Source organism: Geotrypetes seraphini, chromosome 17, assembly GCF_902459505.1.
Source record: "Geotrypetes seraphini chromosome 17, aGeoSer1.1, whole genome shotgun sequence".
Lineage (NCBI taxonomy): Eukaryota > Metazoa > Chordata > Amphibia > Gymnophiona > Dermophiidae > Geotrypetes > Geotrypetes seraphini.
The window spans coordinates 45,097,074-45,123,784 of record NC_047100.1 but is presented as its reverse complement, the minus strand read 5'-3'; the positions used below and the strand labels follow the sequence as shown (position 1 = coordinate 45,123,784).

General features: G+C 39.9%; 1 long non-coding RNA gene across 1 annotated transcript; it reads left to right on the top strand.

Annotated features, from left to right (window-relative positions):
• LOC117351058 lies at positions 1 to 24,541 on the top strand. Its single transcript, XR_004537317.1, has 3 exons — positions 1 to 1,565; positions 9,801 to 10,022; positions 23,868 to 24,541. It is a non-coding gene; the product is annotated as an uncharacterized LOC117351058 (long non-coding RNA).
• The last annotated feature ends 2,170 nt before the right edge of the window (positions 24,542 to 26,711 follow it).

Genomic DNA, 26,711 nt, shown 5'->3' with positions numbered 1-26,711 from the left:
ACTTTTAAGCCCATTTTAGAACGTTTTTCACAAAGTTATAATGGTAAATTTCTCCAGTTAGTTAAATATGTGCAAAAAATAAGTCAGCTAAAACTTGGTTTCTTGGTTTCGACGTGGCACGTTTCGTTACTCTGTGCGGGAAACCAGCCAGCAATGGACGGTATATTTCTCTCAAAAAAGGGGACATTCCTCAAAGACACTCTCAGGCTTGATTCGACCGAACCTCTTTCTGCAGCAAGCTTACCCCGAACGTTCTTCAATCAAGTACAGCCACAACAAACAAATCTTGTCATGAAACCATGTATGCCCCCTGCACCAAAACTCAAATCCAACTGAAGGGGAAGGGGTTCAGACAACTACGAGAACTCAGTTTCTCACATGTTCTCTGCAGCTCTGCATTATCCTAAATCGAGTCTGTAGCAATTCCATTTTCTACTGCAAATTTACACCAAACACAGCAGATACAGCACTCCAAAGCACGGAAGCAGTGCTTGCAAATTGTCAGGGTACACACACCCACAAAAAGCATCGCCTACCTTTCACATCATTGAACACATGGACAAAAAAGACAAGGTGACAAAATTCAAAAAATAAAACAGGGTGGAGTCGGTCCAGAGGATAGGTACAAAAATGGTCTGCAGTTTTTATCATAAAGCATATGGATCGTACTTAAAGACTGTGATATGTATTTTGCAAAAAAAGGTGGAGATATGATAGGGATATTGAAATACCTCTGTGACCAGGTATGAGATGGTTCAAATCTCACACGTATCATCTCTTTCCCAATATGACTCAGAAAAGTCAAAAATGTTGTCCAATCAATAAACTGATAAGTGAAATGACAAATGTAAGTAACCAATGGAAACTAGAAATGTAATATCTACCAACGTGGTCTCAGGCTATCAAAAATGTATAAAGGACCGTTTTTTGATGACACGGACAGAACAGATTTCAGGTCTTCAAGCCGGCTTGATGTACCTATGTTCTGTTACTCCATATGCTGAAAATTTATTCTTGTAAGCTGTTATTGATTGTTAATAAAATATATGCTACTTATACCAGCATATATTGAGTGTCGTGAGGTCAGTTATTGAAGGCCTATTAACAGGGTGGTCTTCAGTGGTGACTTCCGACCGTGAAAGAGGGTACCGCAGGCCTTAGGCCTCATGGCTTGTGTGTTGAGGCCTACGTCTGCTTTTCAGACAGCTTCCCGCTTATTTAAGGTTGGCTTCCTCAAAGTTTTACTTAATTAAGGGTTTTTACTTGCGCTTGTGCTTGCTAACTGCTTTTATTCTGCTTTTTCTTTCTACAGCTATATTTTGCTACACACATATTTTTACTTCCTCTTGAACTTATTTCCTTTATTACAGATTATTACATTCAGCCTGGCCCAGCAGCTAGCCGTGACTAGCGGATATAGGTTCAGCAGCCGTAGTTAGCTGTGACTACTGGATAGGCTCCAGTTTTAATAATCGTTAATCATTTTCTTGACGTAGTCAGCATCGCCTGGCGGATAGTCGTCTGTCTCGGTGGTTCCGTGCCACGCATAATTCAACACTAAAAAGGTACCTGCTCTTGTGTGATCACATTGTATCATTTTGTAAGTATCGTTTATTTTTCTTTATATTTAGTATAAGGCCTAGTAATTTAGGAAGGGATTTGCGCGATTTCATTATTTTGTTAGTCATAGGGTTTGTAGATAGATATATTGATTAGTTTCACCATGTTGCCTTTAGCCCTCCTCAAACATGTTACTCACCCTGGCTTACATAAACTCATTCAACATTTTCATGATACATGGGTTAAGCACATTTTTAAAAATCTCTAGTAATTGAAAAATTCTAGTAATTGGAAACGGCCCAAAGAGGGGTCACTCTACTGGAGTGACCTTGTCTCCCTTCGTACCAATATTCTTAATGACAAAAAAGGAAAATCACAAGATGAACACCTGGACATGTGGAAACTCTGGCGAGCCCAATGTCTAGACCCTCCTTCCACTGACCCACCTGCACAATCTCCCACCACAGATGCTGCTCGCTCCACCCCAGTTCCCATGCCACCTGAACACATTGAGACTGAGGTTGCGGACCCACCTTCTTATTCTCATGCGTCTACCCCCTTAGAGCTTGCACCTCAGTCTTCAGGCTTGTACCCGTCTCTGCAACCTCCTGCAGGCGGGTATGACCAGGCCCATTTTATTCCACCCAGAATGAAAATGGCTTGCAGAATTAGTCCCATTGTTCCCCTCCACCTTGGACGTTTCCTCTACTAATCAAATTAATGGGTTTGTAGACCATGAACCTATTCATTCTAAAGATCTCTTTCATCAGACTAGCCAAGACCCATCCTGTATTTCATCTATACCTTCTGCCCCCTTATTTCCCACAGTACAAGACCCTGCACCCACTGCTCCACCACCATCTGCCCCCATCCCTTCACAAGACCAGGATTTTATACCCACTGTTGCACGATGAGTGCAATGACAGGCAGATGACTCTCATCTCTAAACATGAGCCTACCCCGGCGCGTTACTCCCCTAACACCTGGGATAGATTGACCCAAGAGGCATATGATGATGTTATGGCTAAATATAAAATGATACAACAAGCTATTGCACAGTCTCCACCATCCCCCATGGAATCCTGTGTTGATTTAGTCTTTAGGGAACGTCTCAATACAGATGCACTCATACGCTCACAAAAGAAGCATCATCTTGAACAGGAATGCACCCGAATAGCTGAGGCAGCCATGGCTCGGTCTGCCCTATCTTGCCCCGCCTCTTCCACACTTGAACCACCTGTACTAACTCCTCAAATGCCTATTCCTACCCCTGCCGCTTCGCTTACTCCAGGTTCTCCACCCATCCTAGCTCTGCTCACTCTTCCGTTATTACCCGCTCTCCTCTTTACTAAACTTCTAACTCGTCCCTCTTCGCCTGTGCGACCTTCCCCCCTGAAACTGCGCTACCCAACCTTATTACCTTTGAACAGGATCAACCGCATTGATTGTGTTCATCCACATCTGTGTAACAGTATGGCATCCCATGCTAGTTTTGCCCTGGCTCATACTGACTTTGACTGTAGACTTCCTGGATGCCGTGTCTGTCTTGCCTTACCATCGTACCCAGATCCCCAAGATTGTATTGCTTCTGGTACCTGTATCTTTAATCCCCCACATAAAAATATATCTGATGGTAAAACAGTCCCTTTCCCAACCCCACTTAACGCCGTTACGTCTAGCTAGTTTACTGGATGTCCTAACCCCCAGGATTGTGCTCGTCATGATATGGCAGGCCATATTAGTTTCGCCCAGGCTCATGTTGATGTCAGTTGCGGAGTTGCTGGTTGCTGTGTTTGTCACGGCTTACCCTCCTGTCCTGATCCTCCCGACTGTTTTACTGCTAGAAATTGCATTTCATCTCCTCCCCATAAAAATATTTCTGATGGTTGTATTGTTCCCTTTCTGACCCCACTCAAGATTGTCAAGATTGTCCCAATTCTCGTTCCATAAGAAGTCAACGCACCCCCTACTCCCCGGCGCACTACCCCTCTTAAATTTCCCACCTTATACGATACACCTGATACTGATACCGCGATGACAACTAGCACTCCTGCTCCCTTTACTCCAAACTGGAAATTACATTCTTGTCCCGTTCCCGTTGATTGTGTTTTCCTATTCCTATTGCCTTGCTTCCTGTCCCAATCCCCAGGATTGTACTACTTATGGTAATTGTATTCACCTTCCTCCACACATTAATCTTTCTGATGGCGCTAGCCAACCTTTACCTGTTCCTCTTAGGCCTCTGAAGTATCAGGATCATGCCAGAACATACTTTCATTCCAGCCTTACTCCCTGTCAGATTGTAGCTCAGCAGGAGCATTCTTCCTACTAAGTTTACCCCTGGATTGACAACCTGGCTGGCTGGACTGAATCACGAGCCCCACAAATGATGCCTTTCCCTCGTGACAGGTCTTTTGAAACTAAACACATGAACACTGCATATGTCAGGGATTGGATGACCCTGGCTGGGACCTCAAATTCATGAAAGATGGCCTAAAATTGTGGGAAAAATATGAGCGTAAATTCTATGGCCAGCCCGTGGAACTCCCCACACCTGCTTCTGCCACTCAGGCATCCCCCGCAGAACCTCCCCAACAAACGCAGGATCCACCTACACCTGCCCTGGCTCTTCAAGCTCCACTTATAATTAAACAAACTAATATGGGAACCGCTAAAACTGATTATGCTGCTTGGAGTTTTGCAGACAAGCTTTCTATTAAAGCTCAACTCCCGCCCCTTCTTGCTGGGGCATCTCCTTGGATTTCCAAATTTGAACAGATTATTACCTCCCAGTGGGAGTTAGCCCTTGGAGATGTGCACTCCCTACTGGTAGAATGTGTCGGCAAAGTTACTACTGACATATGTGCCGATGCAGGAATTGCCAACTACACTATAGATGTCAAAAACTTTGATGGTGATCAGCCGTCTGGACCACCTTACGCGCCCGATATCCCAATGAAAGGGACATGTCTAAGCTAGACTGGTATTGACATATACTATTTCATTCGGGATTTTGAGGAAAGCTGGGAATTACAGATAGGAGACCCTTGCTCTAAGGATAAAATTAAAAGTTTGGCTTTTCAAACACTTAGGAACTGTATTCCTAAGGGCATTCAAACTAAATAGGATAGTGTTGTTGGCATGGCTGGGATGCCCTGGTGTGAAATCGTGTCCCACATTATACACTATTCCCAGCTCTTAGATGATGCTGAATCCAAAGAACACAAGGAGCTGCTCCAGCATCAAAAGAAAGCTTTAGCTGCACAAATCCAGAATCAATCCAATCCTACAGATAAACCTCCTGATGCTGTTTCTCAAATGAAACAAGCAATGCAGCTGTTCAACTTGCACAAAACCAGTGGGCCCAAAATAATGCCCTGTGGCCACAGTATTACCCACAGAATAACCGTGGTTCTGCACCCGGACCTCGCAGCATACGTGGTGCCAGTTGTGCCGCCCCACGCGGTGGAGAGTACCGTGCATACAGTGCTGGACTTGTAATAAACATGGTCATTATGCCTCTGAATTCTGGTCCACTCCTCCCAACGGGTGGAAGAGGGGGAGGCCGCGGCCGTGGTATGCCCCCTCCTAATAGGTTTCGCCCAAACAATAATCACAATAACCCTTTTACCTCTCCTCCAGATTTCCCATATTCCCAGGATCCCCCCCCCCCCAACAGGGGACTTCTCCCCTGATGATCCTTATGATCAGCAATGACTAGCCCAATATGTACACATTTCTGCCTCTGCACAAACCGAGCCCATTAAACATGTGCAAATTGGAGATCAAAAAGACATCCCTTTTATTGTAGACACAGGAGCCACAATGACTTCCATTAACTTTGTCCCGCCCCTATTACCCTGTTTCTACTCGCTCCATACATAGAAGGCGCAACACAACAGCATCATATCATTCCAGATGTTCTGTTAATAATTGATGGACAGGTGGTACTTTCAGATATCCTGCCCAGTCAACCTTTTGGGACGTGATATACTTTCCAAGATCAAGGCAGTAATTACTAATGCTGGCCGATTCAGGAAAAAAAAGTTTTTGATTCAGCCTATTGAATTGGTTATTCGATTCGATTTTCCTGCCTAATTGGGTGTTTTTTTCAAACATCCTGGTGGGTTTATTTTATAGCCTCTTCATCCCCTTTGCCTTCTCCTAACCACACTGGCACTGTGGTGTAAACAAAATAAAGAAACAAAAAAACCTTTTCCTCTCTCTGTTAAATCCTAGCTCACATTTGCGGTCTAACACCAGCTCTGGCAGGATACACATTTCAAATCTGACATATTATAATCACAAAACTGAAAATAAAATTAGTTTTTTCTACCTTTTGTTGTCTGGTCATTATTCAAATTTTGTTGGTCTCAGGCTCTGGTTGTCTTCTGATAACTTGCTTGCCAGGATCTCCTTCTTTCTTCTTTTTCCCTGCTAACCATCCATCTTCCATCTCTGTCCTCCCCTTCCGTTTCTCTTCCCTCCCCAGGAGGTCTGGCATCTTTCCTTTTTTTCATCTCAACTACCCTTTCATCCAGCATCTCTCCCTCCTTCCCCACCACCCCAGGGGCTACCATCTCTTCCTTTCTTTTCCCAACTACCCTCCTATCCAGTATCTCTATCCCCCTTCCACACCATCCCTTGTGTCCAACTTCTCTCCCTTTCTGTTCCTTCCCTCCCTAAATCCCATTGTCCATCATCTCTCTCCCTCTCATCTATTTTTAGACCCATTATTTCTTCCCCCCCAAAGACCGGCATATGCACGTTTCTTTGAACCCCCCCTTCCCTCCCTCCTTCTGTGTACTTCTACACTAGGGCCCCCCTCCCCTGAAGGTCTGTCCCCCCTGAAGGCCTGCGCCACCATCTCTGAAGGCTTGTCCCCCCTCCCACCTTAAAGGCCTGTCCCTCCTTGAAGGCCTGCACCCCCCCTGAAGCCCTGCCTGCCTGTCCCCCCTGAAGGCCTTCCCCCCCCCTGTTCTCCCCCCCCCCCCTCCCAGAAGGCTTGCATGTTCCCCCTGGCCTCCCCGCCCCATTTACCTTATAGGAACAGCCTGCAGAGAAGATCGCAGTGCTAGCGATCTTTGCAAACTTCTTTGGAGCTGTTTCCTCTGCCGCAGTCCCGCCCCTCCTCCGACATCAGAGGCAGGATCGCTGTGTTGGAGCTGTTTCCTCTGCCACGGTCCCGCCCCTCCTCTGATGTCAGAGGCAGGATCGCTGTGGAGGAAGCAGTTTGCTAAGATTTCTAGCGCCGCGATCTTCTCTGCAGGCTGCTCCTATAAGGTAAACGATGCGAGAGGCCAAGGGGGAAGCCGGACACCAGCACTTCCTGACTGACCCTACCCCCTCGCCCTCTAAAGCAGGTGCGGCAGCAGCCGGCCAGCAAGAGCAGCGCTGCCGCTCCTGCTTTAGGGGCGAGGGGGGAGGATCAGCCGAATCGGGAAGCCAAGTTTTTGTTGTTTTAAACCGATTCGAATCGTGAATCGGGCAGCACTAGTAATTACCTTTGTAAGGTTCCATCACTCCGCACCCACTCTTGACCCACAAATCAAATATGGTTGTGTTAGAAGTGTGTCTGGTGTCACATTAATTTTAAAGGACTCTGACACCGGCCCAACTATCCCACAGTACCCTCTGAAATCAGAAGCCCTAGAAGGTATTAAATCCCTGATACAGGAACTCCTAGAGAATGACATCATTGAACCCACTGAATCCACTTGGAACACGCCCCTTTTTCCTGTCCGGAAGGCAGATGGGAAAACCTGGCGTTTAGTACATGATCTAAGAGGCCTCAACCACCTACTGCAACAGGAATTTCCTGTTGTTCCCAATCCAGTCACTCTGCTCACATCTTACAATTTACATTCCTGGATTTCTGTCATTGACTTAAAGAATGCTTTTTACTGCATTCTCTTACACCCTGATTCACGACCTATCACAGCATTCACAGTTTGCACTGATCGCTACATGTGGAAAAGACTTCCCCAAGGACTCCATGAGAGTCCAGGCATCTTTTCCCAGGTCATTGCCTATGACCTACAGGGGTTTAGGAACACCATGCCCTCAGATTCCCCAAGCCTCTTTATTTGTTTATGTAGATGATATCCTTTTATCTGCAGACACTGAATCTCTGTGCCAGCGCCTCGCAGATGATCTTCTACATTTTCTTATTGCCATGGGTTCTGCTGTCAATGATGGTAAGATGCAGTACTGCCAACAGGAAATTACTTTCCTTGGCCACACCATCTGCGCTGATGGTAAATTTCTATGCCCTACTCTGTTGAAAGAAATAGAGAAAATCATGACCTACGTGCCCTATTGGGCCTTCTCAACTACTGCAGGGATTATATCCCCTGCTTAAGTACACGAGTTCTTCCCCTCAGGCTTTACCTTAAAGGAAACCCTCAGGGATCACGTCAAATTCAGTTGACTCCTACATCTTTGAAAGCTGACTTGAAACAAACCTCACAATTCATGTTACCTTTGCAATCTCTCCCTGTAGACTTGTATGTCATTGACCACGCAGAGGAGTGGGCTGCAGTAGCTTGTCAGGCAGAAAACACAATTTGCTACCTCTCCGGCTCTTTCACACCTGTTGAACTGGTGGCATCTGTTAGCGCAATTCAAAAAATCTATCAATTTTTACCTTACGCCTACATTACCTTGCATTCCACACACGTCCTCTCAAAGATCCTGTCCATCCCTACTGTTACATTTACCACCAGGAGGCTAGCTACTTACCTGGCTACTCTCTTGACAGGTAACATTGACATTAAACCAGTTACGAACACAGATACTCTTTCTGCTAAGGTCAAGCCATTTCTTGAGTTCTTTGGCCCCTCTGCAGTAACCTTGCACGGGTGCCCACAAGAAACACCCCTTAAGAAGACAATCAAACCCTATAAAGATGGTTTTTCACATCTTTGTAGATGGTTCACAAACCAAGTCTGGCAATGCTTTTGCTTGGTTTGTATACAATACCAAAGATCAGATTTGGGAAAGCGGTTGGAGTACAATGCCTGCCTCCCTTACAGCTCAAGCTGCAGAGCTAGCTGACCTTTTGCAAGCCCTTGAGACATATCCAGATCAGAATCTCACCATTTATTCTGATTCCATCTATGCTATCAAATGTATTGAAGAAAATGATGACAAATGGACAGTTAGAAGATTCATTGATAGCACAAGAAAGCCATTGCAACATCTCATGACTGCCATACAACACAGACGTACATACACCTGCAGCAATCGTTAAAATAAAAGCACATGATGACTCAGACACATCATTTACTCAGAAAGCACACCGACACGTTGACCGTCTAGCTAGCCAAAGAAGCCACCACCTAGCAACACATAGCCCTGCTATATGTAGGGACCAGGGCACGGCCAGAGGATATTGAAACCTCCTTTGGAGTTACCCCAGATGAGTTACAACAATGGCAGAAACTAGATTGCAAACAGATAAAAGGAATATGGAAAACAAAAGACATGAGAACATGCATATCCACAGCTACGCTATGGCTATATGCCCAAGATCATCATTCTAAAACACATGCCCCTTTCTCTCACATTAGTGCTAGGCTAAATCTGATAGTGTGGCATCCCAAATTAGATGTCATCCTGAAATTGTTCGGAAATGCCCAACTTGCATTAAGACAAACAAACCCAAGATGGACCCCTACCCCCGTTAGGAGTCATCCCTATTCCAGAAGGACCTTGCAGAAAATGGTATATTGATTATACAGATATGATCTTTGAAAATCATGGAAAAAGGTATTTGCTAGTGTGTGTGTCCTTTCTCACAATGGATAGAAGCATATCCCTGTGCATCTGAAACTGGAAAAGATGCTGCCCAGAAAATTTGTACTGAAATTGTGAGTAGATATGGCGTCCCTGAAGCCATAGTAGTCTCTGATAATGGCAGCCATTTTAGAAATGACCTTCTGCAGGAACTCTGCAGCTCATTGGTCATTGAACAAAAAATTGTTACTGTTTACTACCCGCAGGCAAATGGATTTGCTGAAAAAGCCCATGATTTAATAAAGGTGGCCCTAAAGAAATTGATGCCTTTAGCATTAAAAAAAATTGGCTAAAATACTTGCCTGCAGCTTCTGTACGCTGTCCGTAATCGGACAGTTTAAAGACCTCATTACACCAGTGCACTGGAAGACTTTCCACCTTTTCAACAACCAGGCCAAAGAGCCTTTCCTCAAGTTATATCAGAATATGTTTTCTCTTTACAGACAAAAGGAAATCTTTTACAAGGGCCCCAACGCCTTGGGTATACAAGTATCACAAAGGGCGACAAGTATACAAGCGTACCTTCTAGAAGAACAACTGGAAACAGCTGGCTTTCCATGGACCATACACCATAGAAGAATCCAATCCTTTTGCAGTTAAGTTGCAAGGACATAACACTTTGGCGTACCACAAGGACATTAAGCCTGCCCCTACAGAAGTACAGGGTGAGTCGCTGTAAGGCCTATGAGCTTGTGGACTGAATGACTTAGCTCTGAGTACATTTTACTTTTGTTTTTATTTAGCATTATAGTTTTTAAAGGATATGCTTTACTAGTGATATGCACAAGAAAGTGTAGGACTAGCTTATACTTTTGCTTTCAGACACATTTTGCTAAACCATAACACCTTTCCCCTATACAAACCTCTAATAGCTGCCATAATTACTCTAGTCTCCCTAGTTGTATTTTGTTTTTTTCTTTCTGTAGCCCAAGTCATTGCCTGGTTTTTTAATTACCGATTCCCTTATCGGATCCGTTGTTGGAATCGCTGTCCCATACCATTTCCTCGAAGTCCAATGCCCTCACCATAATCCCCGTGAAGATGGGATCCAAGGTGGGAACTCTTTGGAATCTATTCCCCAGACCTCCTCAGGCTACTTTTCCCACATCCCTTTGGATCCTTGGCCACAGATTTAGTGTTCTCTTAAAATTGCTGATTATATTCTTTCTACGATATCCCTTCACAACCGCTTCTGGCAACTCTACGGTTACTGAATGCATACACAAAGACCTTTTGTATCACATGTGTCCCATTAAGACAGGAGAAGAAATCATGGGTCAAGTTTGCTTTGACCCTCGAGCCGGACCAACTTATCGTTGGTACATACGGTCTTGTGATAATCACAGACAAGCAGGAGGATTTAGGTGTTGGTATACAAAGAAAAATAGACATAATAAGCTTAAATCCTTAGACACTCCCATTAGTTTCCCATTTTGATGCATGTACGGTCACTAACCTACAGAAATATGCATATCACAAATGTGTTAAATACACACCCAGATACTCACGTTTAAACAAATATATTTGTCCAGAAATGGAATATATATATGAAGATCTCTATAAAGATTATTGGTGTCCCACCTGGTCATATGCAGGAGCTACTTCATTCAATCCCATATTTGGAGGAAACCCGAAAGTAAAACTTAAAGAGCCCCCAGACAAACAATGCTTACAGAAAAACAGTTCCTGTACATAAGAACATAAGAAGTTGCCTCCACTGGGTCAGACCGAGGTCCATCTCGCCCAGCGGTCCGCTCCCGCGGCGGCCCATCAGGTCCGCGACCTGTGAAGTGGTTTCTGCCTACTTCTATAACCTACCTCAAGTTATATCTGTACCCCTCTATCCCCTTATCCTCCAGGAACCTATCCAAACCCTCCTTGAACCCCTGTACAGAGTTCTGGCCTATCACATTCTCCGGAAGCGCGTTCCATGTGTCCACCACCCTCTGGGTAAAAAAGAACTTCCTAGCATTTGTTCTAAACCTGTCCCCTTTCAATTTCTCCGAGTGACCCCTAGTGCTTGTGGCTCCCCACAGTTTGAAAAATCTGTCCTTATTCACTTTCTCTATGCCCTTAAGGATTTTGAAGGTTTCTATCATGTCCCCTCTAAGTCTCCTCTTCTCCAGGGAGAACAGCCCCAGCATTTTTAACCTGTCAGCGTATGAAAAATTTTCCATACCATTTATTAGCACTCCCTCGAGTATCGCCATGTCCTTCTTGAGGTACGGTGACCAGTATTGAACACAGTACTCCAGGTGCGGGCGCACCATTGCGCGATACAGCGGCATGATGACTTCCTTCGTCCTGGTTGTAATACCTTTTTTGATGATGCCCAGCATTCTGTTTGCTTTCTTTGAGGCTGTCGCACATTGCGCCGATGGTTTCAGTGATGTGTCGACCATCACCCCCAGGTCCCTTTCAAGGTTACTCACCCCTAGCAGTGTTCCCCCCATTTTGTAGCTGAACATCGGGTTCTTTTTCCCTACATGCATGACCTTGCATTTCTCTACGTTAAAACTCATTTGCCACTTTTTTGCCCAGTCTTCCAGTTTCGTTAGGTCCCTTTGCAGGTCTTCGCAGTCTTCCGTGTTTCTAACCCTGCTGCAGAGTTTGGTGTCATCAGCAAATTTGATAACCTCACATTTTGTCCCTGCCTCCAGATCGTTAATAAATATATTGAACAGTAGAGGTCCCAGCACTGACCCCTGTGGAACTCCGCTCGTGACCCATTGCCAGTCTGAGTATTGGCCTTTTATTCCAACCCTCTGCTTCCTGCCCGCCAACCAGTGTTTGATCCATCGGTAGATATCCCCTTGCACCCCGTGGTACCACAGCTTTTTAAGTAGCCGTTCGTGAGGTACCTTGTCGAAGGCTTTTTGGAAGTCAAGGTAAATGATGTCTATGGATTCCCCCTTATCCATCTGGCTGTTTATTCCCTCAAAGAAGTACAGCAAGTTCGTGAGGCATGACCTTCCTTTGCAGAAGCCATGTTGGCTCGCCTTCAGTTGTCCATTGTTTTCTATGTATTCGCATATTGTGTCCTTTACCATTGCTTCCATCATCTTCCCTGGAACCGAGGTCAAGCTCACAGGCCTGTAGTTTCCCGGGTTACCCCTTGACCCTTCTTAAAGATGGGCGTGACATTCGCTATTTTCCAGTCCTCTGGGATCTCCCCTGTTTTTAGGGAGAGGTTACATATTTGGCGAAGTGTCTCTGCTATTTCGTTTCTCAGTTCTTTTAGTACCCTTGGGTGGATGCCGTCCGGGCCTGGTGATTTGTCGCTCTTTAGTCTGTCTATCTGTCTGAGGACATCCTCTTTGCTCACCTCTAGTTTTACCAGCCTTTCATCTTGTTCTCCGTTTATAATCTCCTCGGGTTCCGGAATATTGGTTGTGTCCTCTCTGGTTAAGACTGACGAGAAGAATTTGTTTAACCTGTCAGCTATCTCTTTTTCCTCCTTTATCGCTCCTTTCCTGTCTCCGTCATCCAGTGGTCCCACTTCCTCTCTGGCTGGTTGTTTCCCTTTCACATACCTGAAGAAGGGTTTGAAGTTTCTTGCTTCTCCTGCCAGTCTTTCCTCATATTCTCTCTTTGCTTTCCTGACCTCTCGATGACATTCTTTCTGGTGTCTTTTGTGCTCTTCTTGGTTTTCCTTTGTTGGTTCCTTTTTCCATTTCTTGAAGGATGATTTCTTGTCGCTTATAGCCTTTTTAACTGCAGTTGTTATCCATGCTGGGTTTTTAGTTTGATTTTTTTTGCATCCTTTCCTAAACCTTGGGACATACAGGTCTTGTGCCTCGAGCACTGTGCCTTTAAGCAGTGTCCAGGCTTCCTTTACGGTCTTCACCTTCCCTGAGCTGTTGCTGAGCTTTTTTCCTACCATTTTCCTCATGTCCTTGTAGTTTCCTTTTTTGAAGTTGAGTGCTGTCGTTGTGGTTCTTTTCACCTTGGATGTTCCCATGTTTAATTTGTACTGGATCATGTTGTGATCGCTGTTCCCTAACGGTGCTAGTACCACCACTTCCTTTGCGGGTCCCTCTAGCCCGTTGAGGATTAGGTCTAGAGTGGTGTCCCCTCGCGTTGGTTCCGTGACCAGCTGCTCCATGAAACAGTCCCTTATCGCCTCTAGGAATTTAGTTTCTCGCGTGCAATTTGAGTTCCCAATGTCCCAGTCTATTCCCGGATAGTTGAAGTCCCCCATAACCACCACTTTTTCACTTTTGCACACCTGTCTCAGTTCGGCCTCCAGGTCCAGGTCGTTTGTTTCTGGCTGTCCTGGTGGGCGATAATACAGTCCCAATTTGATGTCAGCTCCTTCCCCTCCTGTCAGCTTAACCCATAGTGACTCCAGACTGTCTGCCCTTATTGTTGTTTCAATTCTGGATGAAGGAATGGAGTCCTTTATATACAGTGCTATTCCTCCCCCCTTCTTGTGTGCCCTGTCTTTCCTGTAGAGTTTGTACCCTGGCAGGGCCACATCCCATTTGTTGTCCTCTGACCACCATGTTTCTGTGATTCCTATTATGTCTATGTCCTTATTTCCGGCTATAACTTCTAGCTCCCCCATTTTAGTTCTTAGGCTTCTAGCGTTTGTATATAGGCAATTTAAGTCCCAGTTTGTTACCTTTTCTTTTGGATCTACTCTTGATTTGTTGCTCCTGCTGGTCTCCTCGCGTGTTGCCTCCTGCGGTGTGTCTATTCCATCCTCTGCCCGTTTCTTTGTTCTTTGATAGCCCTCTGGTTCTGGCTGTTTCCTCCTTGTTTTGCTCTTTAGCTCTAAATGCCCCTCGGTTCCCTGTGCTGCATCTTTGGGTTTATGTCCATAAAGTGTCCATTTTGTCTCTAGTCCACTATTGCCAGTTCCTGTCTCAGTATCTTTGCTCGATACTGTGGTCCGATGTGTCGAGGTCAGATCGACTCTCGGCTTTCCCCTTGTTATCAGTTTAAAGTCATGTCTATGCAGGTCTGGATGTTACGTGCCAGCATCCTCGTCCCAGCCGTGCTCAAATGCAGACCATCTCTCCTGTAGAGCTTGTTTTTCCCCAGGAAGGTTGACCAGTTCCGTACAAAGAGGAAACCCTCCTCGTCACACCATCGCCTCAGCCATCCATTTGTTGCTTGCATCTCGGTCTGCCTCCTCGCATCTGCCCTTGGTACTGGCAGGATCTCTGAAAAGGCTATCTTCCCTGTCCTCAGCTTCAGCTTCCTCCCCAGGATCTTAACTTTCACATACAAGACCCCAAAGCTTTTCTAACCCCACGCCGTTACCAAATTGGTATTGATGATGAAGGAAAAGACCCCTACGGGTTTATTGAAGTAGGAATAGAACTTGAGCAAACTGTTTCCTCACAAACTCCACCAGACAGAAGAAATAGAGCATAACATTGAATATGGCTCATCTGCAGTTAACCTTTTCCTCTCACTAGCAAAAACTATAGCCAACACATTAAATGTCACCGAGTGCTACGTGTGTAGAGGAGCACACTTGGGAGAGCACTGGCCCTGGGAAGCAAGAGAGGTGGATCTCACTAACTCTTCTTCCTGTACAGTTAATTTCACTAAGACTCCCCCTTCGTCTGTAGGCTCTCCCTGGGTATTAAAAAACCCATTCATTATCCCAGGACAAGCAGGCACTAGTGGGTGACGTCATCCAACGGAGCCCCGACGCGGACATCTCACAAGCATACTTCCTTGTAGAAACTTTAGAAGTTTCGAGTTGCCCGCACCTCGCATGCGCGAGTGCCTTCCCGCGGAGCTGAGAAGTCAGTCTTCGACTCTCTGCGCGAAGTCCCTTCACTTGTGCCTTCTGTGTCCGCGGTTTTGAGTTTATTTGCCAGATAGTTTCAATGCAGGATGTTTCTACTTGCACTCACACCCATACTTGGGTCTCTGAAAATTCCAGTTGGGTCACCTGGCCCAATGATACGAAACCCTTTCAGGACACATTCTTTCTACTTCTAAACCATATCCGGTATTCTAAGGTTAAACACAACCCCATCAGACCAAAAGAATTGGCCTGCTCCCGATGGCCTTTATTGGATATGCGAGAACAAAGCATATGCCTGCTTCCCAAAAACTGGGTAGGATCATGCACTCTTGGTATAATTAGACCCAGTTTCTTTTTATTCCCACTTGAACATGGAGAGACACTAGGTTTCCAAATGTATAAGTCCCGAGCCAGAAGTAAGCGATCGGTAGATGTTACACAAGGACTGAAAATAGGAGAATGGAAAAACAATGATTGGCCCCCTTCACATATCATTAATTACTATGGACCAGCCACTTGGGCTGAAGATAGCATGTGAGGATACCGAACCCCCATCTATATGTTAAACAGAATCATTATAGACTCCAAGCAATAGTTGAAACCATCACAAATGCAACCTCATTAGCCTTTAACGTCCTAGCTACGCAAGAAATGCCATTTACCAGAACAGATTTGCTTTAAATTACCTTCTAGCATCCGAAGGAGGTGTATGTGGTAAATTTAATTTATCAAATTGCTGCCTCCATATAAATGAAGTAGGCCAGGAAGCGAAAGACATTACAGATGGAATGAAAGAGGTAGTCCCATGTTCCAGTCCAATCCTGGAACGGAATTAAACCAGATTGGTTTAGTTCCTGGTTTCCCAATATCGGAGCCCTTCGTCCTATCCTGATTTTCTTAGGCATCCTTTGCCTAATCTTCTTGATAGTTCCCTGCTGCCTCCCTTGTTGTGTCAGTTTTATCAAAACTACAACAGAACAGGTATCGCACCAAATGTTATCCACTCATATATATTGTGAACGTATTCCACAATCAGCATACCCTGAATATCAGATTATGCGTCCGCACAAAGAGATTCAAAACACATTAGATTCTCAAGATACTCAGTTATAAAATCCCATCTTTAACAAACACATTTACTTACGAAATTATATTACAATGAATGTTGAATTTTATTGTATTGATTCTTTTATTATTGATTATTTGATTTCTTATAATTACCGAGTCATATTGTAGCGATTGTCCCTTTAGTTTAGTTTGGGTGGGTTAGACACTTGTCCTTTTAATGTTTTATCAAGCTCAATTTTTCAGGTGCTTGGCCCCTAAGCCACCCTACTCCGCGACCATCATGACCTTGGGGTGTCGAAGCCTTGGGAGGCTTTGAAGAGAGGAAGGAGGGGAGAAAAGGCCTGTACAGGTGAAGAAGGTAAGACCTCCGTGATACTGGAGGTGAAGACAGACCCCTTGAAATCCCCAGATTAATAGGAAAATGACAATACATTTTACAGGCCTGAAAGACACCCTGAGACTGTCAGCTCTTAACACAATCTCTGTGTTTGCTGAAATAAGCAAGTCAAGCAAAACTTATCCTTTCACATAGAAACGAGCACAACATCTGCTGATGTATCATAAAAATAGAGAAGCAAATATAAAATTGACTACTACGCAAGATAAGTCCTGGAATGGGCAGGCCTTGCTCGGAAAAATTGATATTAAAAAGACATATGTCGGGAAATAGGTAACTTTTTAGTAAACAGGGCGTCACGCGCAGTATGACTCGGAAAAGTAAAAATGTTGTCCAATCAATAAACTGATAAGTGGAAATGACAAATGTAAGTAACCAATTGAAACTAGAAATGTAATATCTACCAAGGTGGTCTCAGGCTGTCAAAAATGTATAAAGGACCGTTTTTTGATGACACGGACAGAACAGATTCCAGGTCTTCAAGCCGGCTTGATATACCCATGCTCTGCTACGCCATATGCTGAAAGATTTATTCTTGTAAGCTGCTGTTGTTAATAAAATATATACTACTTATACCGGCATATTGAGTGTCGTGAGGTCAGTTATCGAAGGCCTATTAACAGGGTGGTGGTCTTCAGCAGTCAGCCCTGACAGGGCCTTTCTTCTACCTCATCTGAAGTGATGCGGCAGAGAAACGGCCCTGCCAGGGCTTGCTGCGAACGGCCTGTTTACAGTGCTGCCACTGCGCTGAGACGCTTCCCCGCTCGGCGGTTTCAAGCGCGCATGTGTGGCTAGGGTTTTATTATAGATACGATTGCCATATTTTTCCAATTAGAAGCAAAGCAGAATAATAGCAGCAACATAAGGCATGGCATTCCGGTGGCTTGGAGCGCGCACGATATGGCAGCTTAACCCGCAGCGCTCCCGTATCCAGGCAACAAACGGAAAAAAAATAAAACTTTCACTTTGCCTAACCGCTATAAAATATATATAAAACAACGTCGGAAATGGCAAGTATGAAGCAGGGAAAAGCTGAAAAACCTTCAACATCGGGAAGTTCAGCAAAAAGAACAAAAGTAACTCCTCTGTCACCATCGAGTGTGCCGTTCCCGATGGAAACTGAAGAACTCACTGAAAAGTCCGATATTATGACTGAACTGTTCAAAATAAAACTGATGCTGACTGAAAATGCCAATAAAATCTCTGAAGTTAAAGAAGAACTTCTTAACATGAAACAAGAAATCCAAACCGAAAGACAGAGAATGGCAGTGATGGAAGAAAAAATGGAGAAATTTGAATCCTTCACACAAGAATATGATAAAGATAAAAAAGAAGTAGCAGCTTTAAAAAATCAAATGGTGGACATGGAAAACCGAGGAAAAAGAAAGAACATCAGAATTTTAGGGCTGGCTGAAAATATTGAAGGGGGAGATCCTGTACAATTCTTGGAAAATCTTTTACCTAAACTGCTTCAGCTCAATTCAAAATGGCCGTTAGAAATAGAAAGAGCCCACAGAATCCCCATAAGAAAGCCAGTAAACCAGGCAGCTCCAAGACCTTTGATATTCAAGGTTTTAAGGTACCAACATGCTCAGGAAATATTAAAAATGGCAAAAGCAAATAAAAACTTGAATTATAAAGGATCAAAACTGATTTTAGTTCCTGATTTTGCCAAATACACTGCAAACATAAGAAAACAATTCCTCACATACAGACAGCAGTTGAAAGAAAAAGGTTACATATATGGAATATATTATCCATCCACTATGAGAGTATCTAGTGGAAATAAGTCCATATATTTTCAAGACCCTGCAAAACTGAAGGAATTTTTGACACAAGAAGAACCTATGTTTGCATAAAAAACAGAATAAAAGGAACAATTCAGCTGAAGAAAGAAGAAAGAAGATGGAAAAAAGGGAAAATAAAGAAGATTATTAAAAAAAAAAAATTAAGACTTAAGAAATGTTACTAACTGGAAAGATAATTTACTGATATAGTGGATGCAATAATATAATATTATTATATCAAATTAATTATTAATAAAATAATAGCATCCACATTCATTAATACTAGTGAAAAAAAAAAAAAATTTTTAATTAAAATATAAATAAATAAATTATAAAACTAATAATATTTATATAAAATATATATTTTAATCAAAATAGAGAATTATTTAATTTATTATATATATTTAATTATATAAGTATATTAACTTATTATGATTATTGAATAATGAAAATGATTTACTATGAATTTATTATTAATAATATTGAAAGGAAAATTTGTTATTGTTATATTGAGAATAAGACTAAAAAAAAAAAAAAAAAAGAAATATATTAATTTATTATAAAAATAATATTTTAATTCTATGTAAGAAGATTGTAATTTTATGAAATATATACAAGATAATAATTTGAATATTGAATGGATTAATTAATAAAATAGGTGTCTACTATAAAATTTATATTTAATTCAACTATTCAGTTATATTAACTTATTATGGAAAAATAATGAATTAAGTAATTGATTGGTAGATAATTAATAAAATAGGAATTTATTATAAAACTTATTTATTGATATAAAATGTATATTCTATTCAAGTATTCATTCAAATTAATTCATTATGAAGATTATCTATGAAAATGATTGAAATGTATTTATTATTAATATTAATATATTTATAAAAATGGATATATTTAATTTACATGATGAATAACAGATATATAGAGAATAAGAGATATATTTGTAATATGTTTATTTATTAAGAATAATATATTACATGTATGCATGATATTGAATTTAATTTTATGAATCAAATATATATAATTCTCAGTAAATTTATAAAATTTTATAGATTAAATGGATATAATTTTCAATTATATAAGGGTGGAAGTATAAAGAATGTACTGAATTTAGAAATATGTTTTTAAATAATATAATGAATTATTAGTTGCCTGGAGATGGAGATTTAGGTTTTGCATGACCAATGCGTGTTCCAAATCAGAATATGATAATGGGTGGGGAGGGAGGGAAAATAATGGGTGGGATAGGAGATAAATTTTTATTGAATGTGCTAGGAACTAATCTTGTAAATTATTATAGAATATTGGTTAAAACATAATTATTAATTAGATGGATATAAAAATGTATTCGTTGAATGTCAATGGTTTAAATCATCCTATTAAGAAAAAGAAATTATTATCGTTCCTTAAAAATCAAAATGCGGACATTTACTTCATACAAGAGACCCATCTTTCGGAAATTGAATCAAAAAAACTATCTGGAGGTTGGATTTCTAAATGTTTATTTGCACCTGCTTCAAAGAAAAAAGCTGGAGTGGCTGTTCTAATAAACAAAAAATGTAATGCAGATTTTAAATTAATTAATTATGATCCCTTAGGTAGATGGGTACATATCGAAATGGTTCTGGGAAATACAACCCTGAATTTATTCAATTTATATGCTCCTAATACGAATCAAATGGAGTTTTTTAAACAAATTCAACAATTACTTTTACCACTGGCTACATCTAATTTAATAGTAGCAGGGGATTTCAATGCTGTAATGGATCCGATTTTGGATAAAAAACCAAGTAAAATTATGAAATCATTAGGCTTAGATAATTTGATACTATCTTGTGATTTAGTAGATATATGGCGAATTCTTCATTTTAATGATCAGGAATTTTCTTTTTGTTCTCAGGTCCATAAATCTTTTTCACGAATTGATTATATATTTGTTTCTAATAATATAGCGCAGCGTGTACTAAAAGCAACAATTGATCCCATTATAATTTCAGATCATGCTGGTGTGTGGATTAATCTTCAAAATTATGATGTTGAAAACTTTGATTCAGTATGGAGATTTAATAATGATTTACTAGCGGATTCAAAATTTATTGAAGACTTTAAAATAAAAATGCAAGAATTCTTTCAATTTAATGAATCAGATACTATTAATGCTGAGATCTTATGGGATGCTTTTAAAGCAACTATGAGAGGAAATATTATTTCATACTCAACATTTATTAATAAACAAAAAAAAAAAACAATTTCTTGAGATGGGAAAGCAAATTAAATTATTAGAAAATAAATTAATTGAGAAATGGGAAAATAATACATTACAAGAAATATTAAAATTAAAAGTTAAATATAATGAGATTTCTTCTCAAATTGTGAGGAAAGACATTTTCAATAAACAAATACAATATTATGGAAATTCAAATAAAGCTGGGAAATTATTAGCAAATTTTCTTAAAGTAAAGAAAAGAAAATCTAAGATTATTGCAATTAAAGATACACAAGGTAAAACACATACCAACACAAAAGATATTATAACACAATTTCTTGATTTTTACAAAGAATTATACACTTCCAATTCTTATAAAAATAAAGAACAAGACGGATTAACTTTTTTAAATTCATATATTGGACCAAATATTCCAGATCATATAAAAGGAAGTTTAGAAGAACCTATATCTTTAAAAGAGTTAGAAACAGCATTGAAGTCTCTTAGAGTTGGATCCGCTCCAGGTGGAGATGGGTATACGGTTGAATTTTATAAATTTTTCCAAAATATCATATTACCACATCTGTTAAATTTGTATCAATATCAAATAAAGAATGAAAATATTTCTGGTACTATGGCAGAATCGATAATTATAGTCTTACCAAAACCAAACAAAGATCCTACTCTGGTTTCAAATTACAGGCCTATTTCATTATTGAATGTGGATAACAAATTGATGGCTAAAATATTAGCATTAAGATTGGCAAAAGCTCTTCCTTTCATTATTGATGTTCATCAAACAGGATTTATTGCTAAAAGACATTCATCAAATAATACTAGATTAGCATTCCACTCATTAAATTTAGCAAAAAAAATAAATGATCCAGCTTTTTTAATATCTTTAGATGCAGAAAAAGCCTTTGATAGAGTGGAATGGAATTTTATATACCAAGCTTTACAATGGTTTGGTATAGGATCCGGTTTTATTAAAATGATTCAGACATTGTATAGCTCTCCTGGAGCAAGATTATATATTAACAATAATTTATCAAATAGATTTAACTTGCATAGGGGAGTTAGACAAGGATGCCCTCTGTCTCCTTTACTTTTTGATATTGTCCTAGAACCTTTATTAATTGCAATAAACAAAACTAAGGAGATAAAGGGAATATCATTTAACAGTTTTGAATTTAAATTATCTGCATATGCAGATGATATATTATTATATTTAAGAGAACCGGAAACTACTATTCCATGTATACTTAATTTAATAGAAAAATATGGTACTTTTTCTGGATATAAAATTAATTGGAACAAATCTGAAATTCTCCCAATCAATGTTCATTGTACCAAAGGATTATTTGATCCATATTCATTTATTTGGAAAGAAGATGGAATAAAATACTTAGGAATTATGATCAAAAATACAATTGAAGACACAGTCAAAGAGAATGAAAAACTTTTATTGAAAAAAATAACAGAAATGTGTGAGCAATGGAATCCATTACATCTTTCTTGGTGGGGAAGAATTCAAACAATTAAAATGATGATATTGCCTGTGGTTTGTTACCAAATGAGTATGATTCCAATATTTTTCCAGGGGTCATTTTATAAAAAACTTAACAATGTTCTTACAAAATTTGTTTGGTGTGGGAAAAGACCAAGAATCGCTTTAGTATCATTACAAAGACCAATTATGGAAGGGGGGGTAAATTTTCCAAATTTTTATAGGTATCATCAAGCCTATATTTTAAGACAGGGTATGTATTGGATCCTCCCAGATCTTTTGGAAAATGTACCAGATTGGCTGTATTTAGAATGGCGGCTCCTGTTCCCTTTACATCCAGAACAGTTAATAACTATAACAATGCCTAAAAGATACAAAGACCACAGAATTTTATTTGACACTTGGAAAACATTGAGATACATCAGTAATCTGTCACCAGAACCTATTGCTAAATCTCTAAATCAATCAATATGGGTAAACTCCAGGATCAGAATTGGCGGATTTAAAATCGTCTGGAAACAATGGATAAATGCAGGAATACGAACATTGAATGATGTCATATCAGAAGGTTCACTGCTTAGTTTTTCACAATTGCAAAATAAATTTGGATTAAATAAAACACAATATTTTAAATGGATGCAATTGAAGCAGGCCATTCAGGTAGGGTTCCCTGAATGGAAAAATCTAAATAATCAATATAGTTTACAGGTTCTATGTTTCCAGGCGGATTTTTTGGGTCACCAAGCCGCAAAATGGTACAAATTGATATACGGATTTTTAAATAAAAAAAAGAAAACAGGTCTTAGGGATATTTGGAGTATTGAGATTGGTCAGACAATTTCTGAGTCTCAATGGCCACGATTCTGGTCCTGGAGATTAAGATCTACAAAGTCAGCGTCTATGAATCAAACATGGTTGTTCTTATTACATAGAGTGTTCTGGACCCCAACGCGCCTGCAAAAAATAGATAGTACTAGATCCAATAGATGCTGGCATTGTAAAATGGAAATAGGGACGTTAGATCATTTAATCTTTTTCTGTCCCTGTGTAAACGCATTTTGGAATTCAATTTGGCCCCAAATTAATAAGTTACTAGAGAATTATGTAGGACTCTCATATGATACCATATTATTTGGCACTGCAATGAGAACTAAGAGTCCGATATCAGCAAATAATAATAAGCTATTACTAATACTAACAGGAGTCGCCATGCAACAAATTACTCAAAATTGGAAAGATTATACCAAATTAAATTTTACGTTCTGGTGGAATTCGGTCTGTCATATATATAAAATGGGAAAAAAATTAGCGTTACAACAAGGGAATTTTCTTAATTTCAAGAAAATTTGGCAACCATTGACTAATTATTCTAATGATTAGATTTCTTAGCACAATGATAAAAATTATATATGAATGGGGTGGGATTTGATTAATTATTGGAAACATGTTATACAAAAAGGGGGAGGGATTTATATTTTTATGTTAATGTATAATCTTTATCATATTATATTTTAAATACTATGAATTATTAATGACAATATACTAGATATGTAATAATTAATAATATTTACTATGATTCAGATGTTGTAAGAATGGAAAATTTATAAATAAAAATTTAAAAAAAAAAAAATGAGAATTTGAATAAAATACATAAATGTCAATAAAAAAAAAAAAAAAAAAAAAGGCATGGCATTCCTCATTAGAGCAATTACACAATTACTTTAGTAGATTTCTACGTTAATAATATGATTTTTGTTTTGTAGGGAAGGTATCCAGAAATTATTCGACTTCCTGAAGGTTCTTCTTCAGCAGACTAAGTTTCAAGTTTATTATTCAAGTAATTTCTAAGCGATGAACATATCTTTAAAATTACAGATAATACAGAGGATAGCAAAAACAAATAGACACCATGGTTCTAAGGAATCCAAAGCTTTCTGGGTAAGGCATTTTAGTGCATACGAAAATAATGTCATAGCTGAAAGAGTTTTAGCTGGATTATAAACTAAAATGTATTTAATAAAAGGATTCTCAACCTACTCCTCAGGACATACCTAACAGGTTATGTTTTCTTTGTGGATATTCTGAAAACCTTTCTGGCTGGGTGTGTTCCGAGGACTGGTTTGAGAAACTCTGGTTTTATATAATTTCAAGTATAATCCTTGGATAAAAAGATGAGTCAACTCATTTTTATTTCTGGAGATACAATTGACGTCTACAAAATCCTGAATGGAGTAGAATTTTCACTTCTTTAAAAATTACAAAGACTAGGGGATATTCAATGAAGTTACAGGGAAATATTTTTAAAACCAATAGGAAGAAATTAGCGGTAAGATCGGCTAGCATAGCTAATTGAAGAAAGGTTTGGACAAGTTCCTGGAGGAAAAGTCCATAGTCTGTTATTGAGAAAGACATGGGGAAGCCACTGCTTGCCCTGGATCGGTAGCATATAACATTGCTACTCTTTGGATTTTTACCAAGTATTAGGGACCTGGACTGGCTGTGAGAAGGGGCTACTGGGCTTGATGGACCATCGGTCTAACCCAGTAAGGCTATTCTTATTAGCTATTCAATATTTAAGAAAATATGGGCTCTTGAGATCTGTACTGTCAGCATATGTAAAAGGAGATTATGTACTTACCCTGGTAAGCTCTCTTCCAGTAGATAGGCAAGACATTCTAAACCATAGGGAAATAACGCTACAGGCTAGAATGTTTCATCTATTGAACTGAAAACTTGACTATAAAAGCTGTTTCTTGTAGATAGTGCTTCTCTGGTCCTGCGTTTTTTTTATGTTGTATTTGTTTTAACATTGATGATTAAAGAATGGAATTAAAATTTTGTCTGTATTATTTAATTCCTTACAAATGTTCAACTGCATTGTTTTGTGTAGGGTTTTGGGGTTTGTTTTGGGGGGGGGGGGTGTATTTATGTATTTATTTATTTATTTTATAGATGTGAACTAATAGTAGCTTGGAAGATACAGGTGAATGAAGAAGGAATCGTTACTCCTGTGTTGGATCCTTTGACTAAAATACCCGAGCAAGGTAATGTGAAAAATACCTTTAAGTCTGCTTCTTTTTAAACAATTTTTAATCTTCCTGAGCGTATAGCTTAGTTTTTGATCTTGCTGTATATCTTATTGGCCATGGCCATAGCCAAAGTTGAACGGTGACCCCAGCAATGTGGCACCTATGGCAAATTTGAGGCCCTAAAGAGGATTTATTAAACAAGTATACAGAATTTGTTGGGACATTGAAAAATACTGCGGTGATTATACTTGTCAATGTCTTACTAACTATGACCAGTGTATCTTATTATGGCACGGTAGCCCGCTACTCCACTGCCTCATTAGTTTTCACATCTGCTGTCAAAAACGTAATGTATTACAAGTTAAAAAAAATGTCTAGCGTGTTTTGTAGATCAGTGAATAACGTTCAAACAATAATAAAGACTGTACAAGTCGTCACATCCTTTTTTTCATAGCAAGCCCAGATTAGCCTAATTTACAGAAGTTGCCTTTTTAAAAGCTTATTGCGGAGAATTTGCCTCTGGCCAATTTGAATATTCCTGATGAAAGAATTAAGCTGTTTTCTGTTGTTTGAAGGGAACAGATGCCACAAAACAATAGTAGGCAAGTGGAACAGATGATCTGGAAAAACAGAACCCAAATTGAATATACAGTACATGTTACAATTGAATCTAAAAACTTGGTGTAGAAAAGTACGGAACCTAACACGAGCCATGTTTCAGCTACAGCGAGCCTTCCTCAGGGGATCCTTTGGGCAAAAATAAAATTCTGTGTAAACTGATGTATATACTATCACACACGGACAGAGACGGATATTATAAAGTAGCTTGTGCAAAGTGATAAGGTACAGGAACACGGAATGTGGAAACTTAATTTTGGAGTAACACAGGTGTGGAAAGTGCAATGAAAAATCTATAACGGAATCAAAGAATATTTAAAAGGTTTTCTGGAACTGTTTGCTAGGGTGCTGCTGAGAAAGGGCACTGGCTGTTCCAGTAATCTCTAAATTGAATGTTTACTTAAAAGCTTGAATGCTTTAATGTAAAGATTTTGCAAACACTTTGAGACTGTGTTTTCCGGGGGGGGGGGGGGGGGGAGGGAAGAAAATGGTTGGTTATGCATATTTGTAAGTTGAATGTGCTTTCATTAACTTATATTTGTGTATTGCACTTTTCAAGTTTAGAAAATCAGTGAAGAAAAAAAAAAGAATTTGTATCCATGAATTCTTTCCTGGTTTGATGCTATTATCATCGCTCAGTCCCGGGGCGCTGAGCTTGTCTCCTGTTCTTTTGTAGTTTACCAAGAAAAAAAAAGACGGGGAGTAGTATGAGGACGTATCGTACGGCTGCCAGTTCTTAAGGTTGGTATAACAGTTAATAATTAAAATTTAGTTTGTGTTACTACTTTGTGCTTTCAAAATAATACGAAGCGTTAAAGTAAGAAAATGGCTATTGTGGTGCTGCTTTTTAGAATGCTTTGATGCACATCCCTGGTAACCAAACTCTAATCTAATCTATCACTATTATATCACTGTTTATATCCATTTTCTGTCAGCGTGCATCATGGTGAACATATATTA